At 43.2% G+C, this 8,413-nt stretch overlaps 1 long non-coding RNA gene across 1 annotated transcript; it reads left to right on the top strand.

Annotated features, from left to right (window-relative positions):
- Window positions 1-1,381: 1,381 nt before the first annotated feature.
- LOC132541718 (uncharacterized) lies at window positions 1,382-7,371 on the top strand. The gene is made up of 3 exons (XR_009552816.1): window positions 1,382-1,479; window positions 5,761-5,856; window positions 6,616-7,371. It is a non-coding gene; the product is annotated as an uncharacterized LOC132541718 (long non-coding RNA).
- The last annotated feature ends 1,042 nt before the right edge of the window (window positions 7,372-8,413 follow it).

Raw genomic sequence — 8,413 nt, 5'->3', positions numbered from 1 at the left:
AACTCTGAATCCTTGCCCATGCTCTACTGCCCCACAATATTCTTGCTTATAAGACAATCCCTTCAGATAGTCCCAACAATTCAAGGACAGTAAGAGAAAGGAACTGATTTTGTTCCTGTTTGGACCTGAGATAGGCAAAGCGCATCAGAGCCCCTAGGCCAAGAGGCCCACCAGCAGTCTGGCAGTATAGGAGAGACTCAACAGGGCAAGAAATTCAGGAGATCAAAGTGCTGATATTTATGAGTGTTGGCATAACTGATGTTGGTGCCCAAAGGGTGTTCAGAGATACTGCAGCTGTCACTCTTGCTCCTCCACTGCTCACTCTCCCTTTGACAAGTGCCGGCAGGGGGTGGGGAGGAAGCTGGAGACCCAGGAAAAAAAAAATCTACATGTCTGAGTCATTCCTCTTCTTCTCAGTCCTTTGTAGCAAAATTTCTTCCACATCAAGCATTTCAGGCAAGTCGCTGCCTAAGGGTTAGCTTGTCTCAGTAACCAATAACATTTAGTAATTAGTAATTACTTAAAACCAGGTAGAGCAGGGAGAGTGGCAGCTTTGGTGCCAGGCCAAATTGGATTTGAGTCTTTGTTCAAATACTTCTAAGCTGTGTCACCCCAAACAAGTTATTTAACCTCTCTGAACTAGAGTTTCTTCATCTGTAAAGTGGGTGTAATTATCCTGACTTTCCTGGGTTAGATTTCCTAGCTTCATGTCTCCTCCACTTAAAAAATTTTGCAATCTTTCTGGAGAGTCACTTAGTTCCTTTGAGCAAGTGTCCTCACGCAAGAAATGAAAATATAAACTATGCCATGAGATTAATCTCAAAAGCTTAAATAATGTAATGTACAGGAGATCGGTGGTAGCTTAGCCGGTAAAGCACACACTTTACCATGTGCTAAAATCTGGTTTCCAGCCCCTATCCCCACTTGCAGAAAAGAATCTTAGTGACCAATGGAGCAGTGTTGCAAGTGTCTCCCCTTCTTTCTGCCTCCCTCTTCCTCTCTCTTTCTGTCTCTCACCTTCTATAAAATGAACAGTTCACAGGGGGTGACACCAGCAGGAAGGCTAATCCGACCGGTTCTCTCTCGCTCGCTCGCTCAAGGGACAACACGAAGCAGAAATGATGTGTTCTCAAATCTCAAATCTCGTTTATTGGCAGGTGGATGAGTCTAAATAGAAAACTAAACAAAGGGCATTATTGAAATATGTCAGAAATTACAGGTTTCTTAAAGGTCAGCCCCTATGGTAGAGGGCTGGTATGACAGGAATTGATGAGACACAAGACAGTTGTTCTCCATGACGCAAGCAACTTAATTATCCAAAGGAATTTGAGAGAAGCATAGGGGTTAAACCAGTAGGGTGAGACAGAGAGACGATGAATATCAAAAAGCCATATAGTTTGGAATTTCTCTTGTCTGGGGTCTGGTCTGAGGTGTATGATGGAGTGTGTGATAAGGTGTGTTCTCCTCTGTGATCAGAAGGTAAGGTGAACTTTGAGTAAATGAACCTTAAGGTAGGCAGCCATGTGGCCTGCGGTTAATGGAGAGAGGTAGTGAGGTTTCTGTGGGCTTGAGAGTCAAGAAGGGAAGAACTAAGTCTGAGAGACGTGGTTTCTCCCCTTTGCTCAACTCGACAAGGGAGACTTACAAGGGGGTGTCTTTCCCAGACCTCCATCCAGGGATGGGGGAGTTCTCCCTAAGCTCTATCAAGCTTACACATAGCCTCACAAGTTACCATGAAAGGTAGAGTGGTATAGGCATCAAGCCCCAGCAGTAATCCTTGTGGCAAAGTAATAATAATATTAATAATAATTGTTATTATTGTTGGCTCAAATATTGGCCCTGAGTTCAATGCCTGGTATAACATGTGCCAGCATGATGCTCTGATTCTCTTTCTCACTCTATTTCTTTATTTCTTTGAGAAATAAAATCTTAAAAAAAAAAAAACCTTAGCTTAGGAAGAGTCCTTCCTTAAGCCCCATAATAGAGAATGATAGATACTTACCCAATTCCAAAAACCAGAGTCAGTTCAAAGACCCAGAGAACGGCATATCGCACCAAAGTAAAAGACTCTGGGGTGGGTGGGTGGATGGGGAGAATACAGGTCCATGAAGGATGATAGATGACATAGTGGGAGTTGTATTGTTAAATGGGAAACTGGGGAATGTTATGTATGTACAAACTATTGTATTTACTGTTGAATGTAAAACATTAATTCCCCAATAAAGGAATAAATTTAAAATAAAATAAAATAAAACATGAAAAAAAAAAAAAAAGACCCAGAGAACTTTGAGCGAAAGGGGCCCATGAGGAAGGATCTTGCAGTAGCATCATAGCACATACTGTTGTATCTCCCCTTGAACTTCCCCAGAACTGTAGAACTTTTTTTATTTATTTATTTATTTATTTTTTATTTAAGAAAGGATTAATTAACAAAACCATAGGGTAGGAGGGGTACAACTCCACACAATTCCCACCGCCCAATCTCCATATCCCACCCCCTCCCCCGATAGCTTTCCCACTGTATCCCTCTGGGAGCATGGACTCAGGGTCATTGAGGGTTGCAGAAGGTAGAAGGTCTGGCTTCTGTAATTGCTTCCTCGCTGAACATGGGCGTTGACTGGTCGGTCCATACTCCCAGTCTGCCTCTCTCTTTCCCTAGTAGGATGGGTCTCTGGGGAAGCTGAGCTCCAGGACACATTGGTGGTGTCTTCAATCCAGGGAAGTCTGGCCGGCATCCTGATGACACCTGGAACCTGGTGACTGAAAAGAGAGTTAACATACAAAGCCAAACAAATTGTTGAGCAATCATGGACCCAAAGCTTGGAAAAGTGGAGAGGAAGTATTAGGGAGGTACTCACTGCAAACTCTAGTATACTTCTGCTTTCTTACTTTGGTGCCGTACTCCAAACTCAGTCAATTTCTGCTTTGCGTTTCTACTTCTTCTTTTTTTTTTTTTTTACATGCATAACATTCCCCAGATTCCCATTTAGCAATACAACCCCCACTATTTCATTCATCATTTTTCATGGACCTGTATTCTCCCCACCCACCCACCCACCCCAGAGTCTTTTACTTTGGTGTAATACTCCAATTCCATTTCAGGTTCGACTTGTGTTTTCTTTTCTAATCTTGTTTTTCAACTTCGGCCTGAGAGTGAGGTCATCCCATATTCATCCTTCTGTTTCTGACTTATTTCACTCAACATGATTTTTTCAAGGTCCATCCAAGATCGGCTGAAAACGGTGAAGTCACCATTTTTTAGAACTGTAGAACTTTTTAAGAGTAGCTGTATCCTGGGAGACAAGAAATACCCTGACCTTCAAGGATTTCTGCATACTGGCTCTAAACTAGCTCTAATCTCTGAAAATGCAAAACATGTGAGTCACTAATACACTAAAAGCTTGCATGAGTGTAGACCTGATCTGTCATTTAGGTCTCTGTGTTTGCCCATATAGATCCCAACACTACATTTCCCAGACTCCTTTGCCATTAAGATAAGCCATGTGATTTCTACCAGTTGAACCTGCCAAGTGAGATGATATAAGGAGATATGTGAGAAGTCAGGCCCACCTGGGGTTGGGGGGGAGTCCAGTTTTCTGGCAGGGATAAGGGAGAGTATGGTTCTGATACTCAAGGTCTGAGGGCTGTTCAGCAGTCACATCTGATGTTTCCAAACTGGAGCTTCAGCTCAGGAGGCCAATTAATCAAGAAGGACTGGCTCAAGGAAAAGGAGATTCAATCAGGTGCCAGTGAACCTGAGAAGATGACATACTAGCAAATACAAAATAAAAACAAAGAAAAATCCTCCAGAGAGACAGCACCAGAAGTAGAGCACCAGGTTTGCATTCCTGAGGCACTAGAAGGGTTCCAAGTTCAGTTTTCAGCACCACCATATGCCAGGGCTGAGCGGTTCCCTTGTCTCCCTCCCACCCTCCCTCTCTCTCCTTCTCTCTCTTTTTCTCTGTGTATGTTTCTCTCTTCCCAGGTATACATTCCTCTCTTTTAAATAAATGACTTCTTTTTAATTGTTGTAGTTAATATTGTTGTTGTTATTGATGTCTTCATTGTTGGATAGGACAGAGGAAAATGCAGAGAGGAGGGGAAGACAGAGAGGGGGAGAGAAAGATAGACACCTGCAGATCTGCTTCACCACTTGTGAAGCGACTCCCCTGAAGGTGGGGAGCCGGGGGCTGCAACCGGGATCCTTATGCCGGTCCTTGCACTTTTTGCCACATGCGCTCAACCCACTGCGCTTCCACCCAACTCTCAGTGAATGACTTCTTTAAGTATGTAGGTTTAAAGATAAAAGCTACCTTTCTCTCAGACTGGGGTTCAGGTTTATAGTGACTAGAGTGTGGGAAAGAACAGTCAAGTTCTGCAGCCCTCTCGCTAATCAAGAGAGGACGTCCTGTGACATGGCTTTCTGGCTGCTAGAAGGGATCTTCTCATGAAGAATGAGTCTCCAGGGTTTGGTGGTCTTGTCCCTTGAAAAACTTCAAGATGACATGGTTAAACAATACCTGTCTTTATACCAAACTCCTAGTTTAGCCTGCCTTAGTATGACAAGGCAAAAACGGCAGATACACATCACTAATCAATACCATTTTCTGTGTGGCAGGCACAGAGGGAGTAAGAGAATGTAAGAAATGCCTATCTATATGTGTGAAGAACAAGATGGAGTCTGTAATGCCCACTGGCCAGCACCTGAAGACTCATCTGGGGAATTTTGTACTCTACCTGCTAAGCCACTTCCCTGGCTGCTTGTTGTGGGAAATGCTAGAAATCCAGCCTAACTTTTGCTTATCCAGGTCTATGACTCATCACACAGAAAGTCAGCAATGACAAGGAGCAGTATTTTTTGTTTTGTTTTGTTTTGTTTGCTTATTTGTTTGGTTTTTGCAGAGAAAAGGCTTTTAGTTTGGGGGTCACCTTCCCAGAAGAATGGTCTGTTGCAGACTCTGCAAGTACTCTCTCACTCACAGGGAGGTGGGAATGGGGTTAAAAGTAGAATGGACCCCAGTCCCCACCTGCAAGGGGAAAGCTTCACAAGGGGTGAAGCAGGTCAGCAGGTGTCTCTCTTTCTCTCTCCCTCTCTGTCTCCCCTACCTTCTAGATTTCTGGCTGTCTCTATCCAATAAATAAAGATAATAAAAAAATTTTAAAGGAGAATGGAGTGCTGTGCGTTAGTGCACCTGGTAGAGCGCACATGTTATTAAGCCCAAGGACCTAGTTTTAAGTCCCTGGCCCTCACCTTCATGGGAGAAGTTTTACAAGTGGCAAGATAGTGCTGTCTCTCTTTCTCCCTCTCTAAAGGAGAAAATGGAATATGTGTGTGGCAGAGGTCATGAGTAGGGATTTAGTGTCAGGAAATTGTGAAGATGTGGTTGAGCTTGGCAGGGCTTGACTTGAGGGGATATCTATCCTGTCAGTCTCTCTCTCTACTGAGAGGTCAAGCAAGGAGGGACAAAAAACCCCAAGGTTTGCCTGGTCTTATCAGACTCCCTGCCTCACAAAGCACCCTGCATTCCTGCTCCCTTATCTACATAACCCCCACCCATTCCATTCCTTTGATATGTCTTCTTTCTGCCCTCAAGACCCTCCCTGCCTGCAGGGTATTATTTATCCTACCAGTTAAAACCCTCGCAACAATTGCTAAGGAAGTTCCTACCTTTCCCAGCCCCTTTTGCCTTTCTCCGCCCCTTTCTAAACCATGTCAAGCCATTTCCATTTCCATTTCCATTTCTGACTTGTCACTTCCAGGTCCGACTCTTAAAAGCCTTGGCTCTCTGATGAATAAAGGATTGAATCGCCTTGCCACCACCAGCTCTGTTCCTGGGTCATCTCTTCCATCGCTGAGTGAGTAGCAGCCCAGGCTGGCTCTGGTCGCATTCTCTCTAACCCCATGGTAGCCCAGCAATTTAGGGAAATCTCTTTGTAGAGACATGTAGGGACACATGTAGATAGGTATTTATTTTTTATTATTGGTTTAATTATGATCTACAAGTTCACTGGATAAGAAGGATACAATTCCACACAATTCCTACCACCAAGGTTCTATATCCCATCCTACCCCCATTGGAGGCTTCCCTATTCTTTATCCCTCTGCGAGTGTGGACCCAGGATCATTATGGGGTGCAGAAGGTGGAAGGTCCATGATCACTGCTATGCTTGCTGGCAACAAAAAACAAGTACAGGAAACTGTCCCCAACAAATAATTCTTGTACTTCTTTCTGCAGAGTTGTATTTTTGGTGCTATCTTAAGTCCCATTTGCAGGACCTCAAAAGAAGAAGTCAGTATTTTGGTGCCTTTAGAGTATTGAGGTGAGGGGTAGAGGCTCAAAGTCAGAAAGAGATGGAAAGAAAACTATGTTGCTAGGGGCCAGGTGGTGGTGCACCTGATTAAGTGCACATATTACAATGCACAAGGACCTGGGTTCAAGCCCCTGGTCCCCACCTGCAGGCAAAAATTTTCACAAGTGGTGAAGCAGGTCTGCAGGTGTCTCTCTGTCTCTTTCCCTCTCTATCTCTCCCTCCCCTCTCAATTTTTCTCTGTCTCTATCCAATAATAAATAAATAAAATTTTAAAAAAGAAAACTATGCTGCTTTATTTCCTAGACTGGAAGTCACACATGTCATTTTGCTGAAGACATAGGCCTGCCTAGATTTAACTGGAAGAAGCATAGACCCTGCCAGAGACAAACATTCAGATGATCTCAGCATTCAGTTATACACAACCTGTGATGTTATTGTGAAGATATTTGAGAGGAATCATTAAGGTCTCAAATGTACTGGCCTTAAGACAAGCAGCTTCTCAACCCAGGTGTCCAGCAACAGATAAGTGGCTGAGCAAGTTGTGGTATATATACATACTGGAATAAAATGGTGACTTCACCATTTTCAGCCCATCTTGGATGGACCTTGAAAAATTCATGTTAAGTGAAATAAGTCAGAAACAGAAGGATGATAGAGGATGATCTCACTCTCAGGCAGAAGTTGAAAAACAAGATCAGAAGAGAAAACACAAGTAGAACCTGAACAGGAGTTGGTGTATTGCACCAAAGTAAAAGACTCTGGGGTGGGTAGGGGGGAGAGAACAGGTACAAAAAAGATGACAGAGGACCTAGTAGGGGTTGTATTGTTATGTGAAAAACTTAGAAATGTTATGCATGTACAAACTATTGTATTTACTGTCAAATGTAAAACATTAATCCCCAATAAAGAAATTAAAAAAAAAAAAAGACAGGCAGCTTCTGGTTAGCTAGAGTTCTTTAATGTTGACTCAGAACTCCTGTTGTCCTGCTGGAGATACCACATCGAGTTCTCCATAAAGTGGCAAGTGTCTGGGGAGCCCTGCACAGTCAACCCCCTCAAGTCTGAGTCTTCCCAGCCCAAGTGTCAGATATGAGTGAGCATGTTTCCATGGCTATAGTCCCCAGCCTGGGAGTTAGGATGACTCCAAGTGGAGCAGAGGTGCATTGTTCCCTCCAAGCCCCAACTAGGCTGCAGAGTCATACCATACTTGTATGCCTGAGGTCCTCAATGTCTCGGGTTCTATCGCTGGCACCACCATAGGCCACATGCTCTGGTCTCTCTGTCTCTCGTGGGAAACAAATAACTTTTTTTTTTTAAAGATTGCAGGTTTTGGGGAAATATCAATTCTGTTATGTTTAACTCTCTAATCTTTGAAGAGGCTTGCTGTGCCCTTGCAGAATCTAGATTATGGGCTGACAGACTATCTGTCCCTGGTCAGGAAAAGAAGTTTAGAGAATCAGTCCCAGTCTAAATTCTTAGGGGACATGGCTAGCTGCTATGCTGGAGGAAGGATGTTTCTCTTTCTGCCTTAGAAACTTCTATTTGTGCCTGGTTTTTATCCTTAAGAATTGGTTAAATCTTCCAAAGCATAAATCACACATCACTCTTATTTTATTTCCCCTTAACCAAGTCTATGGAAGTTGTTTTTTTTTTTTTTGCTTTTTTTTTTTTTTTTTTATAGCCAGCAGGGTTATCAATAGGGCTCGGTTCCTATACTGTAAATCCACTGCTCCCAGCAGCCTTTTATTTTCTCCTTTTCTATTTTTTAAAATATTTTATTTTATTTATTTTGGATACCAATAGAGAGAACTTGAGAGAAGAGAGGGAAATAGAAAGGGAAAGATAGAGAGACATCTGCAGCATTGCTTCACCACTTGTGAAGCTTCCTCACTACAGGAGGGGTCACAGGCTTAAAGTCAGTTCCTTGCACATTGTAGCATATACACTGTACCAGGCATGATATCACCCAGGCTTGACCTCTCTTTCTCTTTTTATTTGATAGGACAGAGAGAAAATGAGAAGGGGTGGAGAAATAGAGAAGGAGAGAGAAAGAGAGGAAGCTGCAGACATGCCTCACTACTCATGAAGCTCCCCACCTGCA

The sequence above is a fragment of the Erinaceus europaeus genome, chromosome 12 (assembly GCF_950295315.1).
Source record: "Erinaceus europaeus chromosome 12, mEriEur2.1, whole genome shotgun sequence".
NCBI classification, from domain to species: domain Eukaryota; kingdom Metazoa; phylum Chordata; class Mammalia; order Eulipotyphla; family Erinaceidae; genus Erinaceus; species Erinaceus europaeus.
The sequence above is the reverse complement of the archived record's forward strand: the minus strand, read 5'-3'. Positions and strand labels throughout refer to the sequence as shown.